The sequence below is a fragment of the Dromiciops gliroides genome, chromosome 2, assembly GCF_019393635.1.
Source record: "Dromiciops gliroides isolate mDroGli1 chromosome 2, mDroGli1.pri, whole genome shotgun sequence".
Classification (NCBI taxonomy): domain Eukaryota; kingdom Metazoa; phylum Chordata; class Mammalia; order Microbiotheria; family Microbiotheriidae; genus Dromiciops; species Dromiciops gliroides.
The window spans coordinates 587,228,733-587,253,039 of NC_057862.1; positions in this window are offsets into that span (position 1 = coordinate 587,228,733).

Below are 24,307 nucleotides of genomic sequence, written 5' to 3' on the forward strand. Positions count from 1 at the left end.
TTTTGGTACACATAGGCCCTTTCCCTCTTTCTTTGATCTCTTTGAGGTATAGGCTTAGCGGTGGTATCACTGGATCAGAGGGTACACATAGTTTAATAGCTTTTTGGGCCCAGTTCCAAATTGCTTTCCAGAATGGCCTGACCAGTTCACAGCTCTACCAACAGTTTATTAAAGTACCTGTTTACCTATAGTTACTCCAGAATGTCATTTTTTTTTTGTCAACTTTGCCAATCTGATGGGAGTGAAGTGGAACCTAAGAGTTGGTTTAATTTTCATTTCTTTAATTATTAGTGTTTTGAAACATTTTTCATATGGTTTTTTAAAAGTTTGTGTTTCTTCCTCTCAAAACTACTTGTTCATTTCCTTTGAGCTTTTATCAACTGGACAATGGAAGAGCTTACACAAAAGATAATGAGGTGTTAGAAATAAAGAATATTATAAGCTATCTCTTAGGTCATTAATATAATGAAATATCTTACTTGGGCTAGTTAAGTGCCTGATCTAGCAGGTTCCACCAAGGTGTAAAGACCTCAAGTATAGTCTTAGAAGGAGACTATTTTCTATGGAGCAACCCAACTACAGAAAAACTCATTACTAATAATCTGATCAATTGTTGATGAATTCTTTGGCCATGGCAACCCATGAAGAAAAGAAAGTACAAAAGAGTTCTCAGTCTGGTGTAGTTTTGTCTACTTTTGCAGTGACAGTGGTAGAATGGCAACAAATGGGCAAGGGTGACAAGGATAATATAATTTTTATTAATATTAACTTGGCTATTGGATCCTTAGCCAGTGACCAATAAGCATATATGCTACTGGAGAAATGCAATATATCAATCTTGGCATTGTTGCTATAAATAAAATGAGAATACAAATCAACACTGTCTTTCTCTCTTGAATCCCTAGGCCCCTTATCATATCACTGATTATACCCAGTCAAGCCTCAGATCACTTCCATCATTCATCACCTTTGTGCCTATATTGAACAAAGGTAGAGAAAATTATGACACCATTCTAACTGGGTCCACTTTATGTTATTTAACCTCAACTGGGCCCTCACTGCTGCTAGGCAATCCTACTATACTTCTTTTATCAACTCACTATCCCTCTTTCCACAGTGGCTCTACCAAAACTTTTTATCCCTCCTCAAACCTCCCATTCCTCCTCATTCTCCCACTCCCTTAGCCAAGAACCTTGCCTCATATCTTACAGAAAAAATGGGGGTCATTCACTCTGAACTCCTTCTCTCCTCTTCCTCATCTAACACTCAGGTGCCTTCTGTCACTTTCTCCTCCTTCACCCTTGTTTCACATGAAGTATCCTCACTCCTAACCAAGACTATAACCCCTCTACTCATTCAAGTAACCCCATTCCACCCCATTCTCTCCAATAGGTTGCCTTCTCTGTCATCTTCACCTTTTCATTTATTTTCCACTCTTCCTCTCTACTGACTCATCTTCTACTGCCTAGGAACATGTCCATGTCTCCCCTATCCTGAAAAAACCCTCCCTTGATCCTTCTACCCCTGCTAATTATTGTCCTATGTTTCTTCTGCCCTTTGTAGCTAAATTCCTTGAAAAAGCCATTTACAACAGGTGCCTCCACATTCCTTCCTCTCACTCTTTTTTTAACTCTTTGCAATCTGGTTTTTGACCTTATCATCCCACCACAACTGCTCTTTCCAAAGTTACTAATGGCCTCTTAGTTGCCAAACCCAGCCATCTTTTTTCTTTTTTTCTTTGCAGGGCAATGGGGGTTAAGTGACTTGCCCAAGGTCACACAGCTAGTAAGTGTCAAGTGTCTGAGGCCGGATTTGAACTCAGGTACTCCTGAATCCAGGGCCGGTGCTTTATCCACTGAGCCACCTAGCTGCCCCCCCAGCCATCTTTTTTCAATCCTCATTCTCCTCAATTTCTCTGCAGCCTTTGACACTGTTGGTCACTCTCTCCTCCCTAGGTTTTCTCTTCTCTCTAGGTGTTCAGGACATTCCTCCTGGTTCTCTTCCTACTTCTATGACTGCTCTTTTTCTGTCTCCATTGCTGGGTTCTTCTCCAAATCATGCACTATAACTGAGGTGTCCCTCAGAGTTCTGTCCAGGGCTCTCATCTCTTTTCTCTCTATGCTACTTTATTTAGTGATCTCATTAACTCCCATGGATTTAGCTACCATCTTTATGCTGATGATTCTCAAATCTACCTATCCTATACCGGTCTCTTTGCTGACCTCCAACCTCACACCTCCAACTGCCTTTCAGGCATCTTGAATGGATGTCAAGTAGACATCTTAAACTCAGTATATCCCAATCAAAACTCATTGTCTTCCCTCCTAAAACTTCCCCCACTTTCCCTGCCTTCTACCTTCCCTGTTACTATTTTTTTTGGGTAGGCAATGAGGGTTAAGTGACTTGCCCAGGGTCACATAGCTAGTAAGTGTCAAGTGTCTGAGGCTGGACTTGAACTCAGGTCCTCCTGAATCCAGAGCCAGTACTTTATCCACTGAGCCACCCAGCTGCCCCCTACCTTCCCTATTACTTTTGAGGGCAATACCATCCTCCCAGTCCCTCAGGTGTGCAACTTAGGAGTCATCTTGGATCCCTCGCTATTTTTCACCTTCCCATATCCAAGATATTGCCAAGGCCTATTGATTTCATCTTTGTAATATCTCTCAAATATGCCCCCTTCTCTCCTCTGACACTGCAGTTACTCTACTGCAGGCCCTGATTACCTCACGAAACATACATCACCTGTATTATCATAATAGCCTGCTGGTGGGTCTGTCTACCTCAAGTCTCTCTTTCTCTAATTCATCTTCCATTCAGCCACTAAAGTGATTTTCCTAAAACAAAGATCCAATCATGTCAACCCCTGACCCAATAAATTCTAGTGGTTTCCTATTGCCTCCAAGAACAATACAAAATGCTCTATTTGGCATTGAATGTCCTTCATAACCTAGTCCCCTCCTACCTTTCCAGCTTTCTTATACTTTATTCCCTAACATGTAGCCTTTGATCACAGTGACACTAGCTTCCTGACTGTTCCATGAACAAGACACTCCATCACTTGGGTCTGGGCATTTTGTATGACTGCCCCCAAGCCTGGACCATTCTCTCTGTCCTTATCTCTGACTACTGACCTCCCTGGCTTCCTTAAAGTTTCAGCTAAAATTCCACCTTCCACAGGAAACCTTTCCCAACTCTTCTTAATTACAGTGCTTTTCTTCTTTTAATTATTTCCTATTTATTCTGTATATAGCTTGCTTTGTACATAATTGTTTTCACATCTCCCCCATTAGATTTGAAGCTCCTTAAGGTAAGGAGTTGTCTTTTGCCTCTTTTTGCATTTCTAGCACTTAGTACAGTGCCTGGAACATAGTAGATGCTTAATAAATGTTAAATGATTTATTGATTGATAAATGGAAGTGTAAGGGGCTAAAATTCTAGCTATACTATCTAAAATCTAATGAGTGGTTGCCAATAAATTATAAACTTTAGCAAGAGTATTTCAGTGTTTAAGTATTTATTAAAGAACATTAGGATCAGAGAGAAAGATAAAAATCTAACTATTTCTAAAATACTCCATCACCTGACCTGCCACGGAGAGGTCAGGAACCAAAAGAGGAAGAACCCCTCCACCAGCGTCTGCTTCCTACTTCGTGTCCTCCTCCCAGAAATGGGAGGCTCCTCAAGTTGATTGGCTGGTAGCTTTGATAGACAGTACCCACGAGCAAACGTCACTTCCTGAAGCCAAGGAACTGACCACATGGCTTGCCCTCAGACGCCTTCTCCTCATGGCGGAGCTTTCCTACAGTAGCTCTCCAGCAGGTGGCATCATTCCAATTATTACAGAAGGATGGCATGTACTCCTTGAAGAGACAAATAAAGGAGTTGATGGAATTGCCTTTATTGTGCATACAAAGACAAGAAGAAATGTCATTTCATACGACATTTGGTCATCTCATGCAGCAAAGCTCCTTACAAATATTTGCAAAAAAACCCAGTCAATCAATCAAATAGCATTTATTAAGCCCTGATACGTAAGTCTATCAACTAGTCTTTTTTGCAAATGTCTTGTGCATACACACACATTCATACATACCCACATAGCCATACACAAAGATGATAATAGCATCTGGACTAGATCAAGTAGAGGAAGTCTATACTGGAGGTGACAATTTTTAAGGCATTGAATGATCAGTTCTCAAGTCATCTGAAATAAGAGTAGGATTGTTTTTTTTTTTTTGGGGGGGGAAAGTTTCAGCTCTGACTATTATCAAAATAAGACAACTAAGAAAATATAACTAACTACTGAGCTTGTATCATTTTTTTGGCTTTACAAATTTTTAAAATAATAATGATCCACACAAACACATATATTGAGGGCATGCTTAAGAAGCAGACCTTTAAAAATCACATTCTTTAGAAGAATGCATATTTTTATTCACATAGCTGACTGGAGGTCACAGAGAATATAAGACCCCACCCACAGAGACTATTAACAAATGATTACAAAAAGCATTCAAGTTATTAGAGCAAAATGCTATCTTAAAAGCTTTCCTCCTATAAGATCTTTCTCATGCATGTGTCAAAATCATGTAAGGTTACTTGAAAGAAGTAAGAACAGAAGCAACTTTGTTGAACCACTGATGACTTATATCAAAGACAAAAGACAGGATGTGTTCACTAAAAGTGTTTGCAATAGGTATGGAATATGTCTAATGTAGAGACCAAATGAGAGCATTCCATAGAGATGGTGATACCTTGTGTATACTGATTGCATAGAGCCCTAGAACATCATAGGACTTCCAAGATGATATCCATAATCTTTCCAAAAAGAAAATACCAAACTGATGAAGAATGCTTTTTATATGTTTTGCATTGCAAATTGTGCTATACATTTTGTTGGACAGCCCATATAAGTCAGTACATTTATCTTGGTCAGAAATTGTTGAAAGACAATGACCTAGACACAGAATTGAACAGCAAAAAGAGAATGGGTTGGATTGCCTAGAGGTAATTGTATAGTGCTTTTAAGGGCCCCCACTTCTCCCTGAAACAAAGGCCCACCCTTCTAAGAATAATACTTTTCTGGGTATGTTGTGAGATGTGGAATACAACAATTTTTGAAAAATTAATTTAAAAAAATTACTTTTCTGGAAACAATTTTAAACATTTATATAGATAATACTTGCTTAATAACTATTACCATTTAATTTGGTTTCAATGCATAAAATTCCATTTATTTTCAGTTTCTTCCCCTAACTCCACATTATAAAACTTTGTTCAATCACTTTTCCTCATTTAATGATGCTTTTTTCTCTGCATTATTTCATAATATTCCCCCATTTTCTTAATAATCTACACATTTGTCAATTTTAATCACTTTATATAGTATACTATTATGTTAATATACCACAATGGAATTAACCATTCCCTTATAACAATAAGGGAATAATAATATTTATTCTTGCCAATTCAATGGATGGAACCTCAAAGTTATTTTGAGGTTCACATGTTTTTGGTTATTAGTGGGTATGAATATTTTCTAGTGGCTATTAATAATTTGTTTTTCCTTTTTTGAAAATTATTTTCATATCCTTTTATTAGTTATCCTAAGTGACTCCTGATTTTTAAAACTAGTTCCTTATGTGTGATAGATGACAAATTTTTGTAAATCATATTTTCCATAATCCCTTTCTCCAATTTGTTGTTTTTTTGTTTTAATTATATTAGTATTAGTTGCATTGAAGTTTTGTTTTATTGTTTATTTTATTATAGCCTGAAACATAATTTTGTTCCCAGAATTCTTCCCATTTGTTAAATCAAAAACAAATTCTTCTCCTTTCCATGACTGACATAAATATTTCATTCCATTTACTTCTATCTTTTTAAGAGCTGGTTTTCTTAAGTTTAATTCTCTTGTACAGCTGGAATTCATAGGAGCATATGGTATTAGATGTCAGTCCAACTACCTTCTCTACCAAATTGATAATCATTTTTATCAAGTATATTTGTTAAATAATCAAATCTTTCCCCTAATTTTTATTTTCTAAGGGATTTTCAAACACCATTTGTTTGTATAAATCAGGGTGGATGTCTATTGTGAATATTACATTCAACTGACCCATTGCTGTATGTATGTCTGTATGTATATATTTTTGCTATCACCAGACAGCTTTGACAACTGATTTGTAATGTTTTAAATTCTGTGTACAAGATTCCCTTCATTAACTTTTTAGTATGTTATTTAATATTGCTTCCTCATTGTTTTCCCATATAAATTTAATTACTATTTGTCAAGTTCTTTAAAAAATTTCTTTTCTTTTGATAGGCATTACCCCAAATATGCAAATTAATTTGTAGATTATTGTCATTTTTATCATATTAGCCTGACTCATCTATGAAGACTAAATATGAACATGAATTCAGAGATGTGTGTGTGTGTGTGTGTGTGTGTGTGAAAGAGGGAGAGAGAGAGGGAGAGAGAGAGAGAGAGAGAGAGAGAGAGAGAGAGAGAGAAGCATCAAAAAATATTAAGAAACATACCTAGAACAAACAAAAAAGTTTAGAAGGGGAATCAAAGTGGGCAGTTTTGTTACTATCTTGTTACATTTAATATTAACTTTAAACAGTTACATATATTGCATACATACATATGTACATGACATTTCTTTGATGCTTTATTTCTCTCTAGAAATTGGGTTATTTAAATAATCAATTTCTCATTGTGTCAGTTTTGATCATTAATACTATTGTAGATAATTGCCTCCAATATTTCTTTAAATTCTCTGTTTTGTCAGAATATACCTCTGTGAAGTATTTCCTAATAATGTTTTAAATTTCTTTTATATTTTTTGTGACTTATTTGTTTTCAGATTTGAATTCTATGATTTAAATTCTCTCTCTCTCTCTCTCGATTAAATTTGCTAATAGTTTGTCAATTTTGTTGATTTTTTCAAACCAATTCCTGGTTTTATTTGCCATTTCAATTGTTCCTTTTCTATTCTGTTAATTTCACTTCTTACATTAACAAATCTCTCTGTCTTTTTCCTTTGGCTTATTCTTTATTCCTTTTCTAGTGTCATTAAGTAAAATCCTAATTCATTTATTTTCTCCCTTTCCTTCTTTTAATATAGGCATCATGTGATATAAATTAGCCTCTAAAATGGTTTTGGCTAAATTCCTCAGTTTTGAATATTTATTTTCATTGTCATTGTCTTATAATAACCTGTTATTTTTATTTAATCAAAATTGTTATTTAATACATTGTTTTTCTTATATTTTCTAATATTATTGTTATTGGATTCTGATCTGAAAACATAACCTGAATAATTTTTTTCCTTGGGCTTTCCCAGATTTGATATGTGATCAATTTTTAGGAGCATTCCATGTTATACTTTAAGAGAATGTATATTCTTTGGTTCTCTTACTTAATTTAATACATTATCTGTTTCAATTAATCAAGCAGTTCAGATCTGGGATTTCTTTATTATTAACCTTTAGAAAAGTTGTCATATTCTGATAAGAATGTTGAGGTCCCCTATGATTTATTATTGTTTCTATTTCCTCTCATATAGCTAATAATATTTTATGAATTTAACTATCAAGTTCTTTGGTGCATATAAATTGAGAATTGTTAAAAACTTGTTAGTTACTTTTCCATTCATTATTATATAATGACCTTGTTTGTTCCTTTTAATATTTTCTAATTTTAATTCAATATTTTCAGATATGATTACTGCTACTCCTGCTTTTTTGAACTTTTACTGACAAGAGTTTTAGACCACTCTCTTAATTTTAATTTAGCTATTTTTTAGTAATATTTTTGCATCAAATGTCTTTCTGGAAAGCAACATATTGATAGATTTTGTTTGTTGATTCATTTTGTAATTCTTTTTTCTTTTATTGTGAAAATTTTATACCATTTGTGATTAATGTATTAAGTGATATGTTTTCGGTCATCTTCTTCTTATTGTTGTAGATATAGTTTGGAGAAAGTGAAGCTTACCTTAATCTTCTCTAATGATTTCAACTGTTAGCACTAGCAAGTAAAACATGTAATATTTGTGGTTTTTAGATTATTTAAATCTTCTTTGAATTTTAATTTTCTTATAGATGTAGTTTTATCTTTGGGATTGTCAGGTGCCTTTCTTCCTCCTTCTTTTAAAGATTGTTTTTTTTTATTCTGTTACATACTTATTTTGGTAAATATGCATGTATTTTAGTTTCCTTTAAAAATTTAGCTAACCATATATTTTAAACATTAATCATACATCTTTTTGTCCAAAACAGCAGCTTGCTTGTTTCTATTACAATTAACAAAATTTAAATGTCTTAGTCTTAGAAGGTTTTTAAAAATAGAATATACACATATAAAAGCTTAATTAGAAGGAATTATATAATAAAAATATCGTTGGATTTAGAAATATAGGACCTGAGCTCAAATATTGGTTCTCATACTTACTGCCTATATGACTTTGGACAAGTTGTTTAAGCTCCTTGAGTATCAATTCTTCATCCTTTAAGGTGAAGGGTCTGGACTAGGTGGTCTCTAAGGTCTCTTCCATTTCTAAGCCAATGGCCCTTTATGGACATATAGATATTCTTTATGGTTTTATGGATATAATCAGTTTTGTTGATCACTTATCATTTAGCCAGGTTGGATTTTCTTTGATAGTGCTTATAGGTGTCTCTTTCATCATTAATTTTTATTAATGAATTCAGTTAGGCTTACAGTTGAAAAATTAAATCTGAGGGTCACTCAAAGAGAAATGGAAAAAAATGGTTATAGTGGTCATAGGTAGGCTACAATACAGTATCTAGAAAGAATTGTGTAAGAGAAGTGCCATGATATAGGATATCATCAGAGAGATTTGTGAGCAGAAAAGAAGGTGGGTTGATCATGTAATGAGATTGATGGACAATCATTGGATAGCCTGAATGCTCCATTATTATCCATGCAACATCAACGGCAAGTTGCATAGACTATCAGTGGTGGATTTATAAGAGTGTGTTGACAAGAATTACATAGGGTGAGCAGGCATGAACATAGCTTTGATCTTCATTGATGGATGAAATATCCATGTAAATGAGATTGCAGATTTGCTACAGAGGAAAGCACAGATTATTGAAATATCAATGTATTTAGAAACATAGGACATTGGAATTTCTAATTCCTTAATTTGGAATAGTGCTTTTAATGTCTTCAAAGGGCTTTTATTATCTTAATTAATCATCACAACAACCCTCTCAGTTAGTAAGGATAACTCACATTTATAATGAACTTTATAATTTATAAAGCACTTTCTTCATGTATGTAGTCGTATTGCTCCCATTTAACAGATGTGAAAACTGAGACTCAGAGAGGTTAAATAACTTGCCCAAGGTCTCCTGGCCAGATTTGGGATTCAAATCTCAGTGTACTGATTAGAAGCCTCAGCTTCCTCTTCTGTAATATTGGGATAATAATGTACTATTTATCTCACAGGGTTACTGTGAAGAAAGTTCTTTAAGGAACTCAAACTCTGAATAACTGATTAACCAGTACTAGTCCAGAGAGTAGGCAATGAAAAATACACCTCCATCCTCTCAGCAGAGAGATGGGGAACTATGAGGGCAACATTTTTCATACCTTATCACATATCTTTTTTCAATAATTTTTTTTTGTTTGCTACAGAGGAAGGTTCTTCTATTTTGGCTAGAGGTTTTTGGGGGGCATATCCAGAAATAACTGATTTGAAGAATAAAAGTCATCAAGAACACTTAAAAAACCCCCAAAGCTATTTACAATTTAGAAAGTACTGTTGAAATGAATTATGATGATTCAAAGAACAGTGTCCTTATCCCTATAGTATGCTATATAATTCATCCTATTTTCCAAATGAGGGAAATAAGTAGCAGCAAGGTTAACTGACTGGCCTGAGGCAAAATAGCCAAAAGAAATGAACATTTTGGAACTGGAAGGATCATATATTCCTTTTTTTTGGTTAAGCAATTGGGGTTAAGTGACTTGCCCAGGGTCACACAGCTAGTTAAGTGTTAAGTGTCTGAGGCCACATTTGAACTCAGGTCCTCCTGACTCCAGGGCCAGTGCTTTATCCACTGCACTACCTAGCTGCCTCAGGATCATATATTCCTTAAAGATAATCTCTATCAATTCCTTATTTTGTTAAGCGAGGTACCTTGAGGCTCAGAGAGGTTACAGAACTTGCCAAAGATCACACAACTAATTAGTGGAAGAGTCTTAGTTCAACACCCTTTCCATTGCTCTACCTCATGAGTATTGAGAGCTATTGTAGTAAACCTGGTTTTCACATAAGTCTTGTGATGTTGTGATTGCCTGTTGACAAAAAGTTCCATGATTTCCATTAGACTTCCTCTCCATTCTGGATGTGAGACTTTGGTCAAGTCATTAAAAAAGGCTCCAGTTTCCTCATCTTTAAAATGAGGACTTTAGACTAGATGATGATCTTTTGGGTCTCTTCCAGCTCTGTTTTTTTTTTTTTTTTTTTTGCAGGCAATGGGGGTTAAGTGACTTGCCCAGGGTCACACAGCTAGTAAGTGTCAAGTGTCTGAAGCCGGATTTGAACTCAGGTACTCCTGAATCCAGGGCCGGTGCTTTAACCACTACGCCATCTAGCTGCCCCCCCCCTTTTTTTTTTTTAAGGAATTGTTTTCCTCAGTCATTTTTTTTGTGCTTCTTTTTGCAGTGTAGCTCTCATTTCTCTGATTTCTTTTTCCATTTTTTCTTCTACCTCTCATATTTGGTTTTTAAAAGCCTTTTTGAGCTCTTCAAAGAGGGCTTTTTGGTCTTGAGACAAGATCATCTTCCCTCTTGAGTCTTCACTTTGTGGGCGTTTTGACTAACTCATCTGTGTTTGAATTTTGGTCTTCCTTTTCACCATGGAAGTTGTCAATGGTAAGGGTCCTTTTTTGTTTCTTGCTCATGTTGTAGGCTTTTTAAAAACTTATCAAGTTGAAGTCTGCTCCTGGGGCACAGGGTTCAGGGTTGCAAGCTTCTTACTGCTCTCAGCTGCCCAACTCTCAGCTGCCCCACTCTTGGTTTCCCCCACTCTCAGCTGTGTTGAGTTGCAACAGTGTTGAGCTGCCCATTGAGCTTTGCTGAGGTGAGCTGCCAGCTGGGACGCTGAGTCACCCTCCCCTTTTACCCCAGGTGAGACATACCTTTTCTGAAGTCTTCTAAATTATTTCATGTAGCAGGATTTTGTCTCTCTTTTTGTAGGTCCTGTAGTTCCAGAATCTGTTTAGAGGCTTGATTTAATGTTGTTTTTGAGGGAAATACAGGAAAGCTCAGGAAAGTTCCTAGCTTCTCTCTGCCATCTTGGCTCTGCCCCCAGAAGTCTGTATATTTTCTCTTCTCCCAGCTCTGGTTTTAGAATGCTTGTGAGGAAAGCACTTTGTAAACCTGATAGGAACTATATTGATATGAATCGTTTTTATAACATGTTGCTAATCAGTGTTGCTATGGCATCTCTACAATAGCATCCTACTGTCCTTCCTCTAAGCCCCAAACTTGTCAGTATGTTGATAATAGAATGTCATTTTTTATTTGCAAGATGAAAGATACAAATTCTCTGAACCATACATCACTCCAAAGGTAAGCAAAAAATGAAAACAAAGGCACATTATTTTATCAGGATGCTGATAACTTTACAGACATGATTATGAATCTTGGTTATCTCTGAAATGGGTTTTCTCTTGGAAGTTACCAAGTGGTTTGAGTCAGCTTAAGACTCAAACATCTCAGAATAGTACAAAGCACCAGGCCAGTGGAGTTGGGGTTGGCAGTGGCGGCGGGACGGGGAGGAGGGGGATACCTCTGGGCATTCATCTCTTAGAGAAATTTATATAAAATAATTGCTATACTGCCTTCAGGATAATAGAATCATAGATTTAGAACTGGAAGGGAACTGAGAGATTATCTGGTCTACCTTGTTTTACAATTTAGGAAACTGAGATCTAGAGTTTATGTAGCTTGCCCAAGGCCACGTAGTGGCAGAATCACAATTTGAACTCAGGTCATAGGATTATAGATCATCTGGACTAGAATGGACATCAGAAGCTATCTCCAGTGGTTCTTAACCTGGGCTTTGTGAATTAAAAAAAATCCTATTTCAATTGAATTGGTTTCCTTTGCACTCCTATGTATTTTATTTGATTCATTTAAGAACATTATTCTGAGAATTCTTCACAAGGTTGCCAAAGGCATGACATACAAGAAAGATTAAGAAACACTGATCTAGACCCAACTTTCTCATTTTATATATGAGGATGCCAAGGCCTGGGGAGGTCATATGATTTGCCCAAGGTTACATAGATGGTGTCAGAGGTGGGATATGAACCCAGGTCCATTCCCTTTAGAGGCTCTTTCTACTGTACCTGAAGACTGGAGTTCAAATGATCTCAAAGGAGATAATATTTGTAAAAAACACTTAGCACAGTGCCCTGCACATGGTAGACACTATATAGATACTTATTCCCTTCCCTTCTCCCTATCATGCTATCTCTCCAACTTCATGCTCTTAGGATGGTTCCTTGTGCCTTTATTTTCTTCATCCTGAAAGCTTAGGTTCCATTTGGAAGCCTCCTTTTGATAATCACTACCAGTAGAAGCTATCTGACCCTGGACTTCTCCCACAAAGGCAATGTGATATTGTGCATTTATAGTCAGAAGACATAAATTTGAATCCTGGATTTGCTACTTACTACCCTTGTGATCTTAAGTAAGCTACTCCCTGTCCAGGTCTCATTTTATTCATCTATAAAATGAGAGGCTTATATTAGACTGAAACACCACTAGTACTTTTGGTACTGGGACAAGTGTGATTGATCAAGCCCTTCAATCAATTTTGTAATTCATGATATGAAAACTCAAGAAGCAACTAAGACAAATTTAGTTGAGCAGGAGGGGAAATTAGTTATCATAATGGCATCTATATTGCTGAAAAAGTGCATTTGTTAATTTTTCACCCTTTAAATTTTGATGCCCTGGATAAAACCCCCAACTGTCCTACCTTAGTTATGACTCTGGGATTAGATGATTTCTAAGGTCCCTCCCAACTCTAAATCTATAATCCTTTGACCTGGCTCTTTCCTGTGGAGAAAGGGAAACCACATAGGTCTTTCCAACATCTCTCTTATCCTGCTGACTTTGAAATAAGCACACAACCTCCTTTAGGTTTTAGAAGTGTTTTTACTGCTAGGAACTACAGGAAACCATGCAGGGATGTAAAATAAACAAAAGGGAAAAGTTACAAAGTCTTAACAGTTAGCTCTGCACTTTCATGCAAATGTAAGGAAAGTTAAGCCTTGATTTTTTTTTCTGCCCATAGCCTTCTCCCCTTTACTGTTTGAGTTTTTCACTGAGCTCTGAAGTAAGAGGAAAAAAAAGGCATTGAACTTAAAATCAGAGAATGACAGCTCTCCTACTTACTACCTTTGTGACCCTTGACAAGGCACTGCATCTCTCTACAGCTCAAGTTTTCTCAGCTTGAAAAAGAAAGGACTGAATTAGATCACCTCTAAGACCCCCTTTGGCCTTCAGTCTATGACCATAGCTCTTCTTGGAGTCATGTGGCCCCAATCCTGTCTGAGTTGAATGACGATTCTAGGTCTCAGGATCCTGGCCTGAGGAAGATTTGTTTTTGGCAAGGGTATTAGGTTTCTCAGTTCCTTCCAAACCTGCTCCCAATCTTTTCTCTGGGTGCGTGGCACTGGCTTTGGTGAGGTGCTCCTTATCTGCCACCCTCCCTGGCCTACTTGCTCCACCAAGATTCCTCCTGTGTACTTAAGGACATGGTATGAACACCTTGAAGTTATCCCTCTCTTATTGAAAATTTCAATAGCTCTGGAGACCCTTTTGAAATCCTACCCTCACCTTTACCTGCCAGGACCCTTCCCAGAGAGACATCCTTTCTATCTGGCCTCTAAATTTTCCTCAAATGGGTTCTGCTCCACTTTGCAGGCATCTTATCCATCCTCACTGGATGCCTCTGTGGCTATGGCTCTTTTGAAGTCCTATCTCATCCTTGACTCATTTGTCTCTCCCCTGGTTGGAAAGGCAATGTGACATAAGGAACAGAGTGCTAGATAAGAATCAGGAAGACCTGGATTTGAATCTCGACTTGGGTACTTGTTAGCTATGTGAACCTAGGCAAGTCATTTAATTTCTTTGAGCCTCATTTGTAAAGCTGGGATAACAACTGCTCCAAACTCACAGGGATGTTTTAAGGATCAAGTGAGATGATTTCTATTAAGCACTTTGCAGATCTGAGAGTGGTGTATGTATATACCCAGATTGGCTTTTCTTTCTTTAACCAAAGAAAGTGCACTAACTAGTTCTTATGACTGTTTCTACCCTTTAGAAAACTTGTTTCCTTCCCTTTTTATCTGTAGCTTGTGTTTCTCAACCTAAACTATGTTGTGAACAGACAGACCATTCTCCTCTTAGTGGCCTTAGCAAGCATCTCTTAAGAGGGCCAGGGGCAGAGGTGGGAAATCAAAGAGAAAGAAAACTTTGGTTGGGAGGAACGGGTTATAGGGAGGAGTCATTTTTTTTTCTTTTAAGTTTATAGGTCTTAAGAAGTGAAGATCTTTGGTAGCAAAAACTTTGTGTACCAGTGAAAATGTGTCCTGGACTGCTGCTGGTTCATAGATTGGCGGTTAGGAAAAAGGGTACCGTTTCATTTAACTAAGCCTATCTCCACCTGGATGGTTGGTACCCTATTGGATGCTATTCTTTTATGTAAGCTTCCATTATGTTTCCTGAGGTCACTTTACACAAGTATCACCAAAGGACAAGTCTTAGAGAATCATAGAATTTCAGAGGCCATCCAGTCTAAGCCATACCAGAATAGGACCTTCTACTTCTTCCTGGTTCAAAACCTACTTCCTCTGACTGCTCTTCATCTCTGCATTTTAGAATTGCCAGCTCCCTTCAAAGCTCAGCACAAATGCTACTTCCTACATGAGCTGCTAGCACTCCCAAAATACTTTGTGTTTACTGTCTGTGTATTTTGTATTTACTTATGTGTATATAATATTTCCCCTAATAGAATGTAAACTTCTTGATGGCAGGTACTATATTTGCATTTTTTTTGGGGGGGGGTTGTATCTCCAGCACAATCACAGGTATATAATAGGTACTGAATAAATGTTGATTGATTGATTGGTTGGATTGGTTCTCCTCCAGAGGCAGCTAGGTTGCCCATGGATAGAAAACACTGACACTGGACTCAGGGACATTTGAGTTTGAATCTTGCTTAATTTTACTAGCTATGTTACCTTGGGCAAACCACTTAACCTCTCATCCTCAATTTCCTAATCTGCAAGATGGGGATACTAATACTGCCTCTTTCATAAGACAGTTGTGGGGAGCAAATGGGATAATATTTGCAACACGTTTTGCAAACCTTAACTAGCAACAAAAATATTAGCTATTTCCATTTCTGATCTGAGTGACCCCTCTCCCTCTGAGCTCATTTATAGACCAAATATGATACACAGGTCTTGGTCTCAATGTGTGTTTGTATGGTTTGTCACCAGTTCTACATATTTCACCAGGGTTCCTTGAAAGACTATTCACTAAGATGATCTTCCTCACCTCGGCTTGCCTCGCCTCTCCTCCCCTTCCCTGCCCTCCCCTCTCCTTTTTTCTTTCCTCCTTTTTCACCAATTCTCATCATGGAACAGATTTCTCTAGATTCCCAATGGCACAAGTTTATGTGACAAAAATGTAATGTCCAGAATAATCATAAATGTTTTCCATTGATGGCCAAGGGAGGACCATTATCCCATCCACCATATTTGCCAAAGCATTTAGGAGCTCTGACACTAGAATCCAGAGAAAGACTTAGATTGTAATATTAGTAAAGAACTCTGAATCCCACCACCCTTTTTCTTCTCAAAAAGCCCAGCTTTATGACCCTTTCAGGAAATATGGTAGAGGAGGTAATAGAACTTAACTGGGAGATGATTGAGGAAAGTTCTTATGTTTTTGGTTCTTGACTCCAAGCAAATGTGTTTTTGTAATTGTGTCTTTAAGCTTTTCCACATGTGCCCCAAGGCCTATCAGTGAGTGCATTTTATAAACTGGAAAAATGAATAAAAATAAGACCCAGAAGGGAAACACCAGAAGTAGTGTGAAGGGGAAAGTGTTAGTTCCCCTTTACCTCCCAGCTAGACCCGACCTCCATTTGTGGGGGTCTCAGGGTCAGGTTTATTTGACTTTATGGGTAAAACATGAAGTCTTCTGTCATAGAAGGTTTGATTGCATTCATATTTATGCTGCTCCATTCAGCATTAATTAACTTCAGGAAGGTAAAAAGTGTTCTTTTTCTTCCTCAGCTATCCAGCTCCACAAACCCCGTCTTTGACTTGCTGACCTGTAGGTGCTGGATTGATGAAGCTGAGAATGTGTAAGGTTTCATGCACAAAGGCCTTATCAGCCATTTCCAAAATACTTTTTGCAAGAAACGGTGCTGTAGCAAGCACAGGGTGCTGGGGCAGGCCTTTTTGGGCCCGTGCAGCAAGGAGTATGGACCCTAGCTAGACTCCATATCTTAGTTTGTATTGTAGAGGATGAATCCTGAAGCAAGGGTTTTCTACCAAGCCAAATGATTTCAGGGAATGGAGTTAATGGAAAAACAACGAACTCCAAATTGGTTAAAAATCAATCACAGCAAACATATTAAAAGGTGACATATATAGGAAAGTTTTCTTCCAATAAATGATCACTTGGGCTGACCAAAGTGAGAAGAAGGAAATTGGGGGTTTGATGGAGTTTTCAAAGTACATGAGAACACTCATGCTTGTAAGGTTCTTAGGGTTGATCTTTTACAAGTGACACCTATAGACAAATGACCAGTCTGGTGAAGGGATACTTGCTATCTTAGCTCTACTGGTCACTTATCTCTTGTGGAAATGCAGATGGCTTCTAGGGCTGAAACTACAGGTGTAGACAATAGAGCGGACCTCACAGACTGTCTCTGCCTACCAATACAATCTTGAGCAGTGATGTCTGGTCAGTCACCTCAGGTCAAGGACTACATGACTCCACAGGTGAGTTACATGAGTCTAGCCACCTCAGGTTCTTGAGGTGACCCAGTGTTTGGATGCCAAGCTTGGTTTGTGCGTGCAGTGTCATTATTTTATTTTATTTTATTTTTTTGTTTTTTTGTGAGGCAATTGGAGTTAAGTGACTTGTCCAGGGTCACACAGCTAGTAAGTGTCAAGTGTCTGAGGCCGGATTTGAACTCAGGTCCTCCTGACTCCAGGGCCGGTACTCTATCCACTGCGCCACCTAGCTGCCCCCAGTGTCATTGTTTTTGAAGACCACAGACCCTTTAGAACCTACTCACATCCTGCCTGATCATAGAGCTGAAAGGTATGCTGGAGCCAGATTGAACTGGCTAATGAGTGGCAATTGTTCGATTTCTAGTGTGAGGATTTACACTTTGGAAATCCTACAAATCGGGCCTTGATTTTTTGTTTTGTTGCTTGTTTAGATTTGAGAAAATGATGAAGAAAGCTTTAATAATGCAGATTCAGCTTAAAAGTGTGTGCCACCATACTTCCCTTCTCTCCCAGGTGGTTTGTTCAACACCAACCACCAGCACACCCTGCTGAAAGGCATCTTGGAGACCAGAGGATCTCTCAAGGTCTCAGAGAGCTCTCCAAAATTCGGGGCCCTTTCCTCTATTTCTACCATTCTCTCTATTATCTGCTCTGATATGTTCCAGGGAAGAAGGATGATGAAACCTAGAGAGGTGATAGGACTTGTTCAGTAGCAGAATGAGCACTCAAAGTTAGGTCCTCCTGATGGCAAATCCAGCTTTCTTTCCTCTTACTCAGTTCATCCCACTTTACCCTCTCTGTCCAGTGAATAATGGGAAGGGGAGGAGAGGGGAAAAAGGGCAAAGGACCAGCTAGCATTAAGCAGACAATCCAGGAAGACTTCCTGAGAGAGGTGAACCTTGAGTTGAATTTGGCAGGCAGGGAAATGAAGTGCACACCCATTTAAAGCTGAGGTATATGTATGGAAAACATAGATTGTCAAATTCAGAATTAACAGCCTCCCTGGATCTGGTAGAGGCTGTGAATCTCATGGGACTATCTAAAGTTTCTGTCCAAAGGGGTCTGAGAAAATCACCATCAAGGAGGAAGGAAATCAGCATGGGGGAAATCCATATGGGAAGTTATCTTGAGAGGGTCTGAGAAAGTGGTAAGCAGGAGCCAACATCAGCATTTACCCTCTCTCTTAGGATCAAGAGTTGGATGAAATCTGAAAGATCACCTTGCCCAACCCCCTTGTTTTACACTTGAACTTAAAACTCAGAGAAGGGATTTGTTCAAGGCCACAAAGGTGTGCAGAATAAGAGACTTAATACTAAGCAAATGGGAATCATTATTATGAGGTCACTGACTCACAGCAGGAATATTTTCCAAAATATGAGGTTTTATTGTGGGGCCCCTGTACATCTCCAGAACTAGAATTAGCATTGGAATATCAGAACTTTTCCCGGGGATGCCAAATATGGGAGGCTAGCCCTCCCCAAGGGGCTAACATGTGATTATGGGGAAGGAACAAACACTTCCTACCCATAGTGGTTACCCAAAGGGGTCTATGGAAGATTTTGGGTTATAGAGGATTTAGACACATGCCCTTTGGATGTCTGAGAACTTGGAGGAGAAAATGCAGCTCTCACTTCTCAAGTAGGCTGGACTGTCACCTCTCCTTGCCCACCAGGGTCTGGGCACTTTCATTCCCCTTTCCCTGGGCCAGGTTTTCTTCACGGGTACATTGGTACAACTTTACCAGACAGGGCAGACTGCTGCTATATTTCCTGGCCTGGGGACTAGGCACTAGGCAAGACCCCTTAGATCAGGGGGCAATGGTGAACTAGGAGGTCTTTTTTCCTCCATCCTGCTTCTCACTCAACTGAATTTTCCCCTGGTATAGAATTCCTAGTTATAGCTCTGTAGGTCTGCAGGGTTGGGGCCTATGGCTCTGATCAGATATTTTGTTGCTATCAGAAACAGGAAGATCAGCACTTTTGTTTGAAATGGAGTGATTTGAGCCCACACTTTGACTTGAGAATAGGTGGGCATACAGTGGGGAACCAGACAATTGGGAAGCTACTTAACTTCCTTACACTCCTTATGTTCTTCTTGTCTTCAGGAAATCTCTGTCTTGTGACCTAGAAGACACTGTCAATATTCAGGACCTTGGTGCCAGCCTGGAAGGACCTCTCATGATAGCATGTAGTATTTGTTACTGAGCCAGGCAAAATAACCAATGGCATTTTTATCTCAGGAGGCAATTCACCTCAGGGAATGCCTCATGCCAATAGGTTCTGGCCTTCCTAGGTAGGTTCCAAAAATCTGTCTGACCTCAAGGATTTTTTTTTAAATTCAATTTTAATAAGACTTTACATTCAGTAGTATGTAAACTTCTTCCTTTGGGGAAGAAGTTTTTTGTATTTTTATCCCTACTGGTGTCTTGCCCATAGTAAATGCTTACGAAGGGTTTGTTGAGTTGAATTGAATGCCCCCAGACCCACATTTTCTATTGTCAAGCAGTGAGAATGAAGGTGGCAAGTACAATCAGGATCAGAAAGAAGTGAAGGGGGGGTGGATTCCATTTCCCAGCTTATGGAATTCCTTTCTTGCTCATGCTCAGTCTAATTTCTTTCAGACTCTGGGCTTGAAGGTCTATGGTACTGGTTTGGGAGTTGCTTATGTTCCAGGTGGGTAAACTTCAGCAGAATATGAGAGGTCTCTGAAAGAAGGAGACAGAAGGAGCGCGGCAGGACTCCAAACACTGGATTCACTTCTCTGGCAACTTTGGAGGTTAGGGATAAGACAGAGAATATTAGTCAGGTGGAGGGAAATCTACCACTTGGGTTCAGTACTTTACCTCACATCTGGTTTAAGTATCTATTAATTATTATAAGCAATTATTAAGTATATATTAATTATAGTAATTATTATTATTATGGAGTATGCTGAATTACCAAAGTGAATAGAGTATAGTTTAAAGAGCACTGTACCTGAAGTTAGAGACATAGGTTCAGATCTAAGCTCCTACTTCTTTGAGCCTCAGTTTCTTCATCTGTCAAATGGGGCTGAATTATACCCTCACTATTTACTTCAACAGTTTGTTAGGAGGAAAAAAATGAGAGAATGTATGAAAAGCACCGTGGAATTCTTAAAGTGCCATATAATAATGATAACTGCCATTTCTAAAGTGCCTTAAGGTTTGCAAAGGGCTTTACAGATGTAAGAATATTTTAGCTAACTTAGCTTGGGCCTAACCTGACTGGGGACTAATCTGGGGACTTTTGACTCACTGGCTATCTGACTGCTATTAATTTAGTATGGGCCGTTTAAAAAATTTCTCCACACTGCTCCCAAATTGATAAGCAAAAGTTTAAGAAGCCTCTTAATTAAATTGTCAAAGCAGAATTTATTTATAAAAATCAATGTAAACGATAAAGGTTAAGAAATGCAAATTATACAACCTCTGCTTTTAATACAATAAGGGCCCTTGCTGCCTCTTGCCTTAGGGTGTGCTCCAGCTTTCTCCAACTTTCACTCTTTTTCTCCTTCACTCTAGCTTCCCTGTGCTTTCACTGCTCATCTGATTTCTTCTAACTCCAAGCCCCTTTCACTTTGTCGACCCCCCCCCTTACCTCTAGTACTGCCGTGCTGAACCCCTGCGTCACTCTCTCACAGACCTCCTTCTCCTTGCTTTTAGCTTTTTCTCTGTCTTCTCTTCAGTCTCCTTAGCATCCTTGTAGCAGCCCCCTTTCTGTCCGTTCCCCTCTTACTGTCTTCTTAATCTTCCGGCCTCCTTGTGTCCTCCTAGTCCTCTGTAGTCCCCTCTTCTGTTCTCTCAATCTTCTGGCCTCTCAACCTCCGTAAGTCTGCCTCTTCCTTGTCTCGCTAGAGACATGTTATACATGTTCCTTCTCTCCCCTCAAACCTCAGGCTCTCTGCACCCCTCCCCCCCCCCCCAAGCTAATCTACTGGCCGCACTAGGGCTGTGCCCAGCGGGGCTCGAGGGGCCCGTGCCCCTTGCTGCACTCCTGGGACCTCCACACGGGCTATTCTAGGGCCTGGTAGGACGAGCCTGGGATCTTTGGAGCAGCTCCCCTCATGGCGTAGGGAGCTGGGGCTTCTCCCCCCCCCCCCCCAGCTATCTGACCTGGCAGCCTGGAAAGCTCACGGGGCTTTTTTGGCTCAGCTGAAGTGGAAGGGAAGGGGCACTAGCCCCTCACACAGAAAAAACCTCTGAGAGCCTAAGGCTTTTTAATCTCAGCCCAAAGGCAGGGTCCCCAAATCAAAATAAATTCCCACACAGATGTCATCTGAACTTCATGGAAACCCTGTGATGTCGGCATTGCCAGTATCATTGGACCTGTTGTGTAGCTGAGGAAGCTGAGCTGGAAAGGCCTCAGACTTGGTCAAAGTCATACAGCCAGTAAGGGTCAGAAGTAGGATTCCAGCCTAACTCTTCCCGACTTCCAAAACATGACTCTATCCATTTTTCTCTGTTGCTTTTACCCTTTTCTCTCTGCCTATCTTCATGGGCCAGTTCAGTCAGTTAATGTTCTCTGGGCTGCCCTCCCCAACCCTCCATGTTAACCTCCTTCATTAGAACTCTTACAGCATTTATTACCGATACACTCATCTTGGTACTTGTGCTATTCATTAAGTGTTTTGTGGGTACTTTTTGCCTTCTAGTTCGAGGGTGGGCCCATATCTTGAACTTTTTTCTATTTTGCATGGTGCCTAATGTGGTGATTTGTACATGGCTAGAACTCAATAAAGATGTATTTGTTTAGTGAATGCGGTTATGCCCTGCTCTCTCTCTGTCTCTCTCTGTCTTCCTCTTTTTCTCTATCTCCCTCCTCTCTCTTCCTCTCTCTCTCTTACCCCTTTCTCTCCCCCCCTCTCTTTTTGCAAAGCAATGGGGGTTAAGTGACTTGCCCAGGCTCACACAGCTAGTAAGTGTCAAGTGTCTGAGGCCAGATTTGAACTCAGGTCCTCCTGAATCTAGGGCTGGTACCTTATCCACTGTGCCACCTAGCTGCCCGTACCCTTTCTCTTTCCCTCCCTCTCCCTCTCTCTCCCCCACCTCTTTCTCTTTCTTTCCCTCTTCCTCTTTTTCTCCTGTTCCTTCCCTCTCTCCAAGGGAGAACAACCTAACTGGTGGAGGAGTGATGACAAATAATGTTGGAAGAATTAGGTAGTGCCATCTTACAATTGGTCTTGAATTCCCAAGGAGAAATCTGGACTTAATGGGCATCTAGGCATCTAACCAGGAAAGGACTGGTTTTGCTATGTTGTTTTTTAAACAAAGTATGAACTCTATTCAAAAGTTTACTCACCTGGTCAACATTGGCAGGGCTTCTGGATGAAGGAAGATACAGTAGATCCAGCAGAAAGGGGAGGGAAAGTGACTAGTGAGTGAGATGGCAAACTAGCAGCAGAACCCCCTCTCCTTCTTACTTTGGTAAGAGGTTAGAAACCCCTGGGGGATCCCATGATCCTCCATGGCCATCCTGTCAGTGGAAAAACAGTTCATGCAACCTCCAGTCCACCCCTCCCTCCATGGTCAGCTGGGATCCTGAGGAGATTACATTGGGGGGTCTTTGCATATATAACATACAAGGCAGACAGCTCGTCCTTGGAGATATAGTAGCAATACTGGGTCTCCATTGAGGGGGAAAAATGAGCTGTTGCCTAAAGCCAGGCTTAGCAGAAGAATTACTGCCTCTCTTCTGAGGGTGAATGACTCCACCTAAGCTGCAGTTTGGGGCTGCTGGGCTTACTTTGTACATTTTTACTAATATAACACTTTTGGGTCAGGGAAAAAAGGTATACCATGATTTAAAAAAAATTTCCTTTTTCCCTTCCTTCCTTCCTTCCTTCCTTCCTTCCTTCCTTCCTTCCTTCCTTCCTTCCTTCCTTCCTTCCTTCCTTCCTTCCTTCCTTTCTTTCTTTCTTTCTGAGCAATAAGGGTTAAGTGACTTGCCCAAGGTCACACAGCTAGTAAGTGTCACATGTCTGAGGCTGGATTTGAACTCAGGCCCTCCTGAATCCAGGGCCAGTGCTTTATCCACTGTGCCACCTAGCTGCCCCTACCATGATTAATATATTTGAAGGTTTATGTTTACATGTGAATGTGGATGAAAAACAAAAGGATGGGGTTTTTTGGGAACAAAGAGGTCACCTATCATGATGGACAGAGAGTCAGACTAAGAGTCAGGACCATGTCTCTTCAGGTCCCACCTCCAACACATATTGACTGGGAGACCTTGGGCAAGTAAGTCACTTGACCTCTTTGGACCTCAGTTTGCTCCTCTGTAAAATGAGAGGGTTGTACTAGATGGCCTCTGAGGTCTCTTGTAGCTCTGACCTTATGGTCCAGAATCATTTAACTTGTGATTAATTGTGTTAATGCCCAAGGTGAGTCACTAACACTGAAAGTTGCAGAGCACCTGTTGACCTGCATTGGTAGAGGGATTCTCCCTATGAGTGTTCCCTATATTAATGAATGAAGTCACAAGTTATGTGTAAAAAAATTATTGAGAAAGAGAAACAAAGATATACATACACAGAGACAGAGACAGAGAGCGAGGCTGAGAGAGAAGCAGAAACAGACAGAGAGAGATGGAGAGGGGGCAAGAAAGAGAAAAAGGAAGGGAGAGAGGGAGAGGACAGGAGAAAGGGGAAGAGGGAGAGAGAGAGCAGGGAGAGAGAGAAAGAGAGAGAAGAAGAAGAAGAAGAAGAAGAAGAAGAAGAAGAAGAAGAAGAAGAAGAAGAAGAAGAAGAAGAAGAAGAAGAAGAAGAAGAAGAAGAAGAAGAAAAGAGGAGGAGGAGGACGACAAGAGTCCCAGGACCCAAGTTCAATTCTGGACTCTAAAACCTACTTCTTTGGGCCTCAGTTTCCCTATCTGCAGAGAGGGTTTGGACCAGAGGACCACTAAGGTCACTCTTAATGCCTTAAGTTTTTTCTTTTTAAAAATTCTAAACTTCATAAAAATAGCATTTTCATAAACACAGCAGAATGCCAAAGGAGGATTGTATATGAAACCTTGAATCTCCATTTAATTAAAGAAAAAAGTATTTATTAAATTCCACACATTACTTTCCAAACTCTTGCTTATTTATGTGTCCTTCTGAACTTCCTTCTGTTCTTTTCCTTTGCATTAAAAAACAAATATTCCTTCCAAATGGCTCTTTTTTGTTTTTGGATACCACTATTGCTACCTTGGTTTATTTTCAG